Source organism: Ranitomeya imitator, chromosome 6 (genome assembly GCF_032444005.1).
Source record: "Ranitomeya imitator isolate aRanImi1 chromosome 6, aRanImi1.pri, whole genome shotgun sequence".
NCBI lineage: Eukaryota > Metazoa > Chordata > Amphibia > Anura > Dendrobatidae > Ranitomeya > Ranitomeya imitator.
In genome coordinates this window covers 448,749,471-448,759,204 of record NC_091287.1, presented here as the reverse complement: position 1 = coordinate 448,759,204, position 9,734 = coordinate 448,749,471, and the positions used below count along the sequence as shown (strand labels likewise).

The window sequence follows — 9,734 nt, the reverse complement described above, 5'->3', positions numbered from 1 at the left end:
GTAGGCTCAGCAATGGCCCATACAGGTCTATGGAGGCCATAATACTTCTATGGCTTTCTTCTCCATGTCTCTGCAGCTCGCAGCTTATCTCATATATACACATCTCATTCTTATGCCTCTGGAGGAAGTGCACCATATTCCTCCCCTGACAATAATATAGTTAGCATACAAAAAAGACAACTCCTCGGAGCACCGTCCTGCCTACACTCCTGTCTGCCTGATCCAACCAACACATTGTTTCCACAGAACACCTATGTAATCACTGCTTGTGCTTGACTTCCGCCATACTTGTTACTGGCAGCAGTGAGCGCGCTACCACCACGTGGCACAAAGTGTGATTTATGCCATGGGCAGGCTGCAGCGCACCACTGGTGATTTGCCCATTTTCAAGATGGCTGCCGATGAAGTGGCCGGCGGCCGCTCTGGTTCGTTAGCGGCTCTATAGTCGAAGTAGCTAAAAGGCGGAGCTGGAACTAAAGCCTCGCTCTGCGCTTTGTGAGGCGCGGCAGGATGTGGTGGGCGGAGCCTCTGAGCTTTGTGAGGCGCGGCAGGAAGTGGTGGGCGGAGCCTCTGCGCTTTGTGAGGCGCGGCAGGAAGTGGTGGGCGGAGCCTCTGCGCTTTGTGAGGCGCGGCAGGATGTGGTGGGCGGAGCCTCTGCGCTTTGTGAGGCGCGGCAGGAAGTGGTGGGCGGAGCCTCTGCGCTTTGTGAGGCGCGGCAAGAAGTGGTGGGCGGAGCCTCTGCGCTTTGTGAGGCGCGGCAGGATGTGGTGGGCGGAGCCTCTGCGCTTTGTGAGGCGCGGCAGGAAGTGGTGGGCGGAGCCTCTGCGCTTTGTGAGGCGCGGCAGGAAGTGGTGGGCGGAGCCGCTGCGCTTTCTGAGGCGCGGCAGGAAGTGGTGGGCGGAGCCTCTGCTCGCGTGTCCTGCTGTAGAGAGGCGGCTGTTACCTCGGAGCTCTGCCATGGTAAGGTTCGTACAGCGCTCCGGTATACCGCAGGCCGGGCGGCGCTGCCCTCTAGTATTGTGTGTGGTATTGTCTCATCTGACTATGTTGGCGGCCATAGGTCTGTGCTGCGCGGTACTAATGGCTCGGATGGGTAAAGCGGCCACACCACGTGGCGACCCGTCCTCTGTACCTCGTGCTGGCGAGGCCCGGCCTCCCCCACATCAGATGTCGGTGCTGTCTGACCTGCGACCGGCAGCATAACTGGCTGGGAGGCGAGGCCCGGCTGCTGGCCATTAGCGCGGTCCTGCAGTGACCGGCGGCCGCAGAGGGACAAGGCCCGGACCCCCGCAGCGCCTCACATGCCCTCCTACCTCAGGGGCCCCTGTGCGGCTGCGCCAATGACTGCACTGAGTAGTGGGCGATATGCAGCCCCCGAGGCTGTAGGGGATTATCACACGCAGGGTTGCCCGCAGTCTCTGTGCAGGTGACCCGGACTGACGAGTCTGTAGGCCCCGCCGCTGGTGAGCGGTCTGTATAGGCCCCGCCGCTGGTGAGCGGTCTGTATAGGCCCCGCCGCTGGTGACCGGTCTGTATAGGCCCCGCCGCTGGTGACCGGTCTGTATAGGCCCCGCCGCCGCTGGTGAGCGGTCTGTAGGCCCCGGTGACCGGTCTGTATAGGCCCCGCCGCTGGTGAGCGGTCTGTAGGAGCCGCCGCTGGTGAGCGGTCTGTAGGAGCCGCCGCTGGTGACCGGTCTGTATAGGCCCCGCCGCTGGTGACCGGTCTGTATAGGCCCCGCCGCTGGTGACCGGTCTGTAGGAGCCGCCGCTGGTGACCGGTCTGTATAGGCCCCGCCGCTGGTGACCGGTCTGTAGGCCCCGCCGCTGGTGAGCGGTCTGTAGGCCCCGCCGCTGGTGACCGGTCTGTAGGAGCCGCCGCTGGTGACCGGTCTGTAGGAGCCGCCGCTGGTGACCGGTCTGTATAGGCCCCGCCGCTGGTGACCGGTCTGTAGGCCCCGCCGCTGGTGAGCGGTCTGTAGGAGCCGCCGCTGGTGAGCGGTCTGTAGGCCCCGCCGCTGGTGAGCGGTCTGTAGGAGCCGCCGCTGGTGACCGGTCTGTATAGGCCCCGCCGCTGGTGACCGGTCTGTATAGGCCCCGCCGCTGGTGACCGGTCTGTAGGCCCCGCCGCTGGTGACCGGTCTGTATAGGCCCCGCCGCTGGTGACCGGTCTGTATAGGCCCCGCCGCTGGTGACCGGTCTGTATAGGCCCCGCCGCCGCTGGTGAGCGGTCTGTAGGCCCCGGTGACCGGTCTGTATAGGCCCCGCCGCCACTGGTGAGCGGTCTGTAGGCCCCGCCGCTGGTGAGCGGTCTGTAGGAGCCGCCGCTGGTGAGCGGTCTGTAGGAGCCGCCGCTGGTGACCGGTCTGTATAGGCCCCGCCGCTGGTGACCGGTCTGTATAGGCCCCGCCGCTGGTGACCGGTCTGTAGGAGCCGCCGCTGGTGACCGGTCTGTATAGGCCCCGCCGCTGGTGACCGGTCTGTAGGCCCCGCCGCTGGTGAGCGGTCTGTATAGGCCCCGCCGCCGCTGGTGACCGGTCTGTATAGGCCCCGCCGCTGGTGACCGGTCTGTATAGGCCCCGCCGCTGGTGAGCGGTCTGTATAGGCCCCGCCGCTGGTGATGATGATCCCACGTGCCGTTTACCCATCAGATTATCTGTGGTGACGCATCTTGTGAACTGATGCCAGCAAGTCTGTAGGAGCAACTAATAACTAAACCTTCATTCTGTAGAATTCCTTATTCCTTAAGTTTTTGCCAAACATGGATATTTATGTCTAATGCCTATTTTTAGGGGATTTGGCTCCACCATTCTCCCCAATGAAAAAACCGGTAGGGGATCGTTTGTGTGGCCCCGACTCTCTGCTTTCCTTCAGTCTATTTGCATTCAGCTGCACTGACATCAGAATAGTCATTTGGAGTGCAGATGATTGCAGTGAGTGTCATCACCTGTCCTCCTCCTGAGCGCTGTACTTCTCGGAGCAGCAGGACCCAGGTTCTAAACCTCTCACTGCCATCATACATGAGTATGGTTTGATCTCCCTGCAGCTGAAAGAAGGCAATTAGATGGGGGAAGGGCAGGGATTTGGTGGCCATGTGCCTGCACATGCTCAGAAGGTATGCACCCAACAGTGTGCACACGGCCAGCATGGCTGCCGAGGCATTTGTCATCCAGAGGGATCCACTGTACAGAAACATTCCACATAGTGTGAGCTTCTCTGCAGCAGGGCTGTGGAGTCGGTATACAAGCTAATATATAAAGCTGAGTGTGTGTGTGTGTGTTTGTCCGGGATTGGCATCTGCACCGTCACAGCTACAGCCACAGAATTTTGCACAGATGGAGTCTCCTGCTTCCCGGGGCTTTAGGAAAATGACCGCCGCGATGTCCATCTGCGCACTTGCGGCATCCCGCGGCCATTTTCCTGAAGCCCCGGGAAGCAGGAGACCCCATCTGCGCACGTGCGGCCTCAGGAAGATGGCTTCCCCCCCCCCCCGAGAAACCGCTGAATAGCGGCGAGCGAGCTCTTTTTCTACAGCTGCGCCGTGCATTCGGCACTTGCACATGCGAGAAGCACTACGCCACCGACGGGAACATAAGCAAGATGTGGGGGAGAAACAGCGCTGTGACCACGCCCATCCGACCTGACCAGCCTGATTGACAGGCGAAAAAGGCCACTTTTGTAAGGTATTTCGGCAGCATAGGTAGGGAATCGGGGGATAAAAATACCCTATTGTAAAGCACAGCTCAGGCCCTATTTAACGGTATTTTTATCTCCTACTGAAAAACGGGGTGACAGGTTCCCTTTAAGTACATGCTCAGTAGGGGGCAGTGCTGTGGGGTCGGAGTTAGTGGTTTGCCTTACTGACTCCACAGTCCTGCTTTGCAGTGGCCTCATATATAGGGAAGCAGTCTATTCTGCAGTCCTATATGTGTAAATGGTATACCCGGTGTATGTACCAACCAGTGGCTGAATCCTGTAGATAAGCCCCTGATGACGGTGAGCTTACCTCACCATCGATTTTTGGGGGTGACAGGTTCCCTTTAAAATGGAAATAAGTGAGTGACACTGAAGTAGGGATAGTGCCTCAAAGACGGACACAAGGCTCTGCAGGGACATGGATGAAATGTCTAGGCTGGATCAGCAGCAAGCGTTAGTCAGACCAAACTTGATGTGACCTGTTTTTGGCATAGACATCATAATCACTAGACCTCGGCTGGACAGCTTTTTTTTTTTTTTTTTAAAGATCAATAGTTTCTGCTTGAAAATCACAATACTCTCCATGTCTTCATAAATCATTTTGACACTAGAGTCTGCAAGATGATAAATTGGTCATCTTAAAGGTCAAGTGGCCAGATTTTCTCAATGCTGTGGGTAACTGACACTATTTTTTAATGTAACCATCTCTGGGGACATCTTTGCTCTTTTTTACACATCCACAGACTTCATTGGTAGTGTGGTGCTGTGACCATTAATCAATAAGGAGCTTCTCATCCCCCTGTAGTCTCTGCACCTGGACACCATGTCAGGGTCACTTTGTAACCTTAGTCCATTCATCATGGATGACACTCAATCAATAAGAATAATACAGGTGCCTGAAACGTGGACATACAACGTCAGATTCCTGCTGTAAGGGGATAATTTGCAGTATGATTATGGCTATATTGTGAGTACTGTGTTCTGTAACTTGTAATAAGTCAGGGTTTTTTTCAATATCTTTTGGCAGTGTTTAAGAACAGACACTACTTTACCTGAAGTCGCACCCCACAGGTGCAGTCAGTCAAGCAGGAGGTGGCGGCGCTGGGCATGGAATGGAGCTGGAGTGACAGAGGCTTCAGATCTACAAATGGAAGTGATATGCGAAGAAGGCTGAAGAACGGACGCTGATTTCTCGGTAATGAAGGAACAGACAGGCCACATAAAGGTATTGCTGGACTTGTCTACATGTGCATATAGTTTAGGGGTTGAAATCCTGCAGACCCTCCCTTTTTAAAGACACTATAAACTTCAGCACTGACAACTGATATGTGAAGATTAAGGGGTCGTATGCTCCTACTTGTATGAACTACTTACTACACTGGTACAGTGATGGATGTAATGTGGCTCCGGTCTACACAATTTGTCATGAAACATTTTGAAGAACACGTCAGTCTTTCATAACCACGTGACAACAAGGTTAATGTGACTTTTTTTCTTTCTCTCGTGTAAGATAATGGAGGTATTTTAAAACTCTTATTTCAGTCCTTCTGACTGTTTTTTGAGCTGTGGAAGAAAAAAAAAAAAAAACTTTATTGTTGTACTAGTCACACTACACATGTACTATCTAATGTGTGTACAGCTAATGCCAGTGACGTCTCCAGCTGATGACCTTCATCTTCTACCTTCATCTCACAAATACTGCTGACAATTTCTTCTTCTAGCCACAAGTCTTCTGTAAAGAATGTAGCCCACTGTGGCTGTTACCTTCCCTAGTCCCCCCACATACTTTCTCACAAAGTCCATAATGCCCCTGTGATGCTGTACATTGTATTTTTGTCCCTCCTCCCCCAAAGTAACTTGAGTGTTAACACTAGCAAAAAGGCTGTAATCTGCCTTTTTGTGAGGATTATTCTATGCTACCCACATACAATGGGTAGTTAATTTAATACATTTTACCCTATTTATTATAGCGCCATCTATTCCATGGTGCTTTACATGTGAGATTCCATGGATTTACTTTACATTGATACTTGTTTCCTTGAATCAACTTTTTTTTTTTGTTCCCCATCCTGCTTGTAGACTAATACGATATATATTTATTAATGAAGATGTGCGTTTTTGTCAGATATTTGCCTTGCACTTTCTTTTGGTATTTCCTCTTATGGCGCTATAGTCTAGTAAATCTGTATTGTATAAATGTCTTTATAGCTTGACAAATGGCCCACGTCTGAAGCTTGAGTGTAACTAGTGAAGGCTCTACATGAACAACTTGGACACACATCAATCAAACAATGGATGAGTCAAAGGTATGATTTTATTTATATTTTGTTTCTCTCCCCGAAACACCTGACTGAAATGGCATTCCTGGCAAGGCATACCCCACCTTGAAGACCAAGAAGATGTACCCTATTCATTAGTTGGCATGCACCTATTGTAAATTCAGCAGATTGTACTCCAGTGAGTCCTACATTACTGCTGGCGTGAACAATGCCAGTCTTGATCAGCTCCATATTATTGCATAGGATGCCATGTGTGCTGCATGGACTCTAGGGGAGAATACAGTTTGAGAAGTTTTGTAACTTCTAACATGTCACAGAAGAATGCAGAGGCCCCGTGCCCCACTGTCCTTAATAGATGGGGCTTACAAAATGAAACCATTGATCACATGTGGAATGGGCTGGGGGTAAACCACTGAGCAGTCTTGTATGATTCAAGGTTGAACCATCTTAACCTGTTTGTACAGTGTTTTTTTTTTTTGTTTTTTTTTTTTGTTTTGTTTTCTAATATTTGAATGTCGACATCCTGCTCACTCAGTGATGATTTATCTTTGCCGTTTACCCATCTGACTAGTAAATGCTGAGACTTCAAATATCTGAGGAGTGAGAGCTCATGCTACAGGTATTGCACGTGTTTGGTTCTTTCTGTAAACCTAATTCTTATTTTCTTCTTAGGCACTGAATTTGGAATAAAGCTGGCAGAAATGAAGACAGACTTGTCACCGGAAAGGCTTCCCTTATAGGTACGAGTTAGTGAGGCGCTCCCAATGAGGGGGAATGTATATCACCAGTTCAGGCTTGGGATATATCTCTAAACCTCCTGGCCGTCACTGCCAAAGTTCCTCACTAAGGCTAGGTTCACATTGCATTAACAGCAGCCCGTTCAACACATACGTTAACGGGCTGCTATTAACGCAAGTGCCGACATGACATGGCGCTAGCAGTGACAGACCCGGAAACGCTGCAGCACGCGTCTCAGGGTCCGTCACTCAATGACTGCACATCGCTAGCACACGCCCATTGTGGGCGTGCACAGCGATGCGCCCGACATTGGACTCAATGGCGGCATTAACGGACTGCGTTACACCGTGTTATGCTGCGGTGTAGCGTAGTCCGTCTAACGGACGCCTAAAACGCAGTTTGAACCCAGCCTAAAACAATATGGTATTCTGCCAACAGTTCCTCATTTAAAATAAGCCCTGTCCGACAGCAGACTTAGATCATGTCAGGAACCAACCCAGGGGTAGCGTATGATACAACCAACGGAGCATGTGGACGTTGGGATTCGTGGATCGAGATAAAAGAGCAGCCTAAGATTAATTTTATATTTAATCGCCGAAGAGGCGGCCTAGAAAATGCAGCTATACATACAAGAGCAAATATTTACAGTCAGGAGTGTAGTACAAGGATAGGGTATAGATGGGTTGCAATTACCGTGTTATGTAGCATGTGACCACAGGGAGGCGCTGATGGATCACAGGTCCAAATCTTAGTTACAGGCTTTCCGAGTTGTGTCGGCAAACTATCCTCCGGCCATCAGATAAAACACTGACCAGAATGAGGAGCTGCCTTATATCTCCTAGGCTGCTACCTCACACATCTGCTCCCAACCCCTGGGTGGTGCAGCCTCTCTTCTCCCATGTCTGAGAATATTATTTTGTGCCTAGAACCGTGTCTGGCCCATATCTTTATGCCCGAAGCTCTGAACGGGGTGGTTGTGTCGCCACTGGATGCTGATGGATTTTATCTGCGCATAGAGACTAAATATGACTACTGTATGTCATTATTGCTAGCTATGCGTTATATCTCCATGATCCAGTATGCTACAGGTGGCTAACTAATATGTGCACGTGGGAAAAGCCACACCGATTCGGACTATGTGCTTAGTTCATCTTAGACATATTGCATTATGTTATTATAAGTAATTTCCCATATTCAATACCAACTAGCCTTGCTTTTCCATGTGCTTGGTCACACCGTTTGATTTCCACAGCTGCCCAACAGTTCGCACCCTCGTTTTAACAACTTAAAAAGAGCTTGTCCTAGCTTCTTTAATTAAAAGAAAACAGAGCCTGGGGAATCTCAAGGGCAGGGGCACATTTCAGGATTGAAGGGAGACTTGAAATCCAAAATGGATGCTCCCTTGTCCCTCAAGTGTTTTTTTTTTTTTTTCCTTATATTTGAATGTCGACATCCTGCTCACTGTGATGATTCATCTTTTCTGTTTAGCCATCTGACTGGTAAATGCTGAGACTTCAAATATCACACTAGCAAAAAGGCTGTAATCGGCCTTTCTGTGAGGATTATTCTATGCTACCCACATACAATGGGTAGTTAATTTAATACATTTTACCCTATTTATTATAGCGCCATCTATTCCATGGCGCTTTACATGTGAGATTCCATGGATTTACTTTACATTGATACTTGCTTCCTTGAATCAACTTTTTTTTTGTTCCCCATCCTGCTTGTAGACTAATACGATATATATTTATTAATGAAGATGTGCTTTTTATGTCAGATATTTGCCTTGCACTTTCTTTTGGTATTTCCTCTTATGGCGCTATAGTCTAGTAAATCTGTATTGTATAAATGTCTTTATAGATTGACAAATGGCCCATGCCTGAAGCTTGAGTGTAACTAGTGAAGGCTCTACATGAACAACTTGGACACACATCAATCAAACAATGGATGAGTCAAAGGTATGATTTTATTTATATATTTTTTTCTCTCCCCTAAACACCTGACTGAAATGGCATTCCTGGCAAGGCATACCCCACCTTGAAGACCATGAAGATGTACCCTATTCATTAGTTAGCATGCACCTATTGTAAATTCAGCAGATTGTACTCCAGTGAGTCCTTCATTACTGCTGGCGTGAACAATGCCAGTCTTGATCAGCTCCATATTATTGCATAGGATGCCATGTGTGCTGCATGGACTTTGGTGGAGTATACAGTTTGAGAAGTTTTGTAACTTCTAACATGTCACAGAAGAATGCAGAGGCCCCGTGCCCCACTGTCCTTAATAGATGGGGCTTACAAAATGAAACCATTGATCACATGTGGAATGGGCTGGGGGTAAACCACTGAGCAGTCCTGTATGATTCAAGGTTGAACCATCTTAACCTGTTTGTACAGTGTTTTTTTTTTTTGTTTGTTTTTTTCTAATATTTGAATGTCTACATCCTGCTCACTCAGTGATGATTTATCTTTGCCGTTTACCCATCTGACTAGTAAATGCTGTGACTTCAAATATCTGAGGAGTGAGCGCTCACGCTACAAGTATTGCACGTGTTTGGTTCTTTCTGTAAACCTAATTCTTATTTTATTCTTAGGCACTGAATTTGGAATAAACCTGGCAGAAATGAAGGCAGACTTGTGCTGAACATTATGTATACAGAAAATATTTTTTTAAACTTCAACTTTAATGTTAAATCAGTATATTAAAACAGAAATATTATGTACTGCATTATTCCAAATGATGTGCTGAAAGCTTGCTGAAGACCCAGCAATGTAATAAAACCTAATACCTGTGATATCCAGTACCACTGCTCTGGTATTTATTTACTTGGCTGTTCCAATTACATGTTTACATGGGACTGCTGTAGCTGCAATAGTGGTGTATGAAACACTTTGGTAGTATGGGCTTCAGGAGGACATACTGGGTGAAAATAGGGTCTTCAATTTTTTTCCCCTGAACTCTGAAGGCTGTTTAATAACCGCTTCCCATTTTCATAAAGAATGCATATGTGTTCTGACACTC

At 49.0% G+C, this 9,734-nt stretch overlaps 1 long non-coding RNA gene across 3 annotated transcripts; it reads left to right on the top strand.

The window, feature by feature from the left end:
- Positions 1-845: 845 nt before the first annotated feature.
- Positions 846-9,516, top strand: LOC138642870 (uncharacterized). 3 transcript variants are annotated; one of them, XR_011314109.1, is made up of 6 exons: positions 846-960; positions 4,721-4,918; positions 5,902-5,999; positions 6,645-6,712; positions 8,574-8,671; positions 9,307-9,516. It is a non-coding gene; the product is annotated as an uncharacterized lncRNA (long non-coding RNA). The 3 variants fall into 3 exon arrangements; XR_011314110.1 differs by having other exon boundaries at positions 878-965; XR_011314111.1 differs by lacking the exon at positions 846-960 and adding an exon at positions 3,449-3,680.
- Positions 9,517-9,734: the final 218 nt, after the last annotated feature.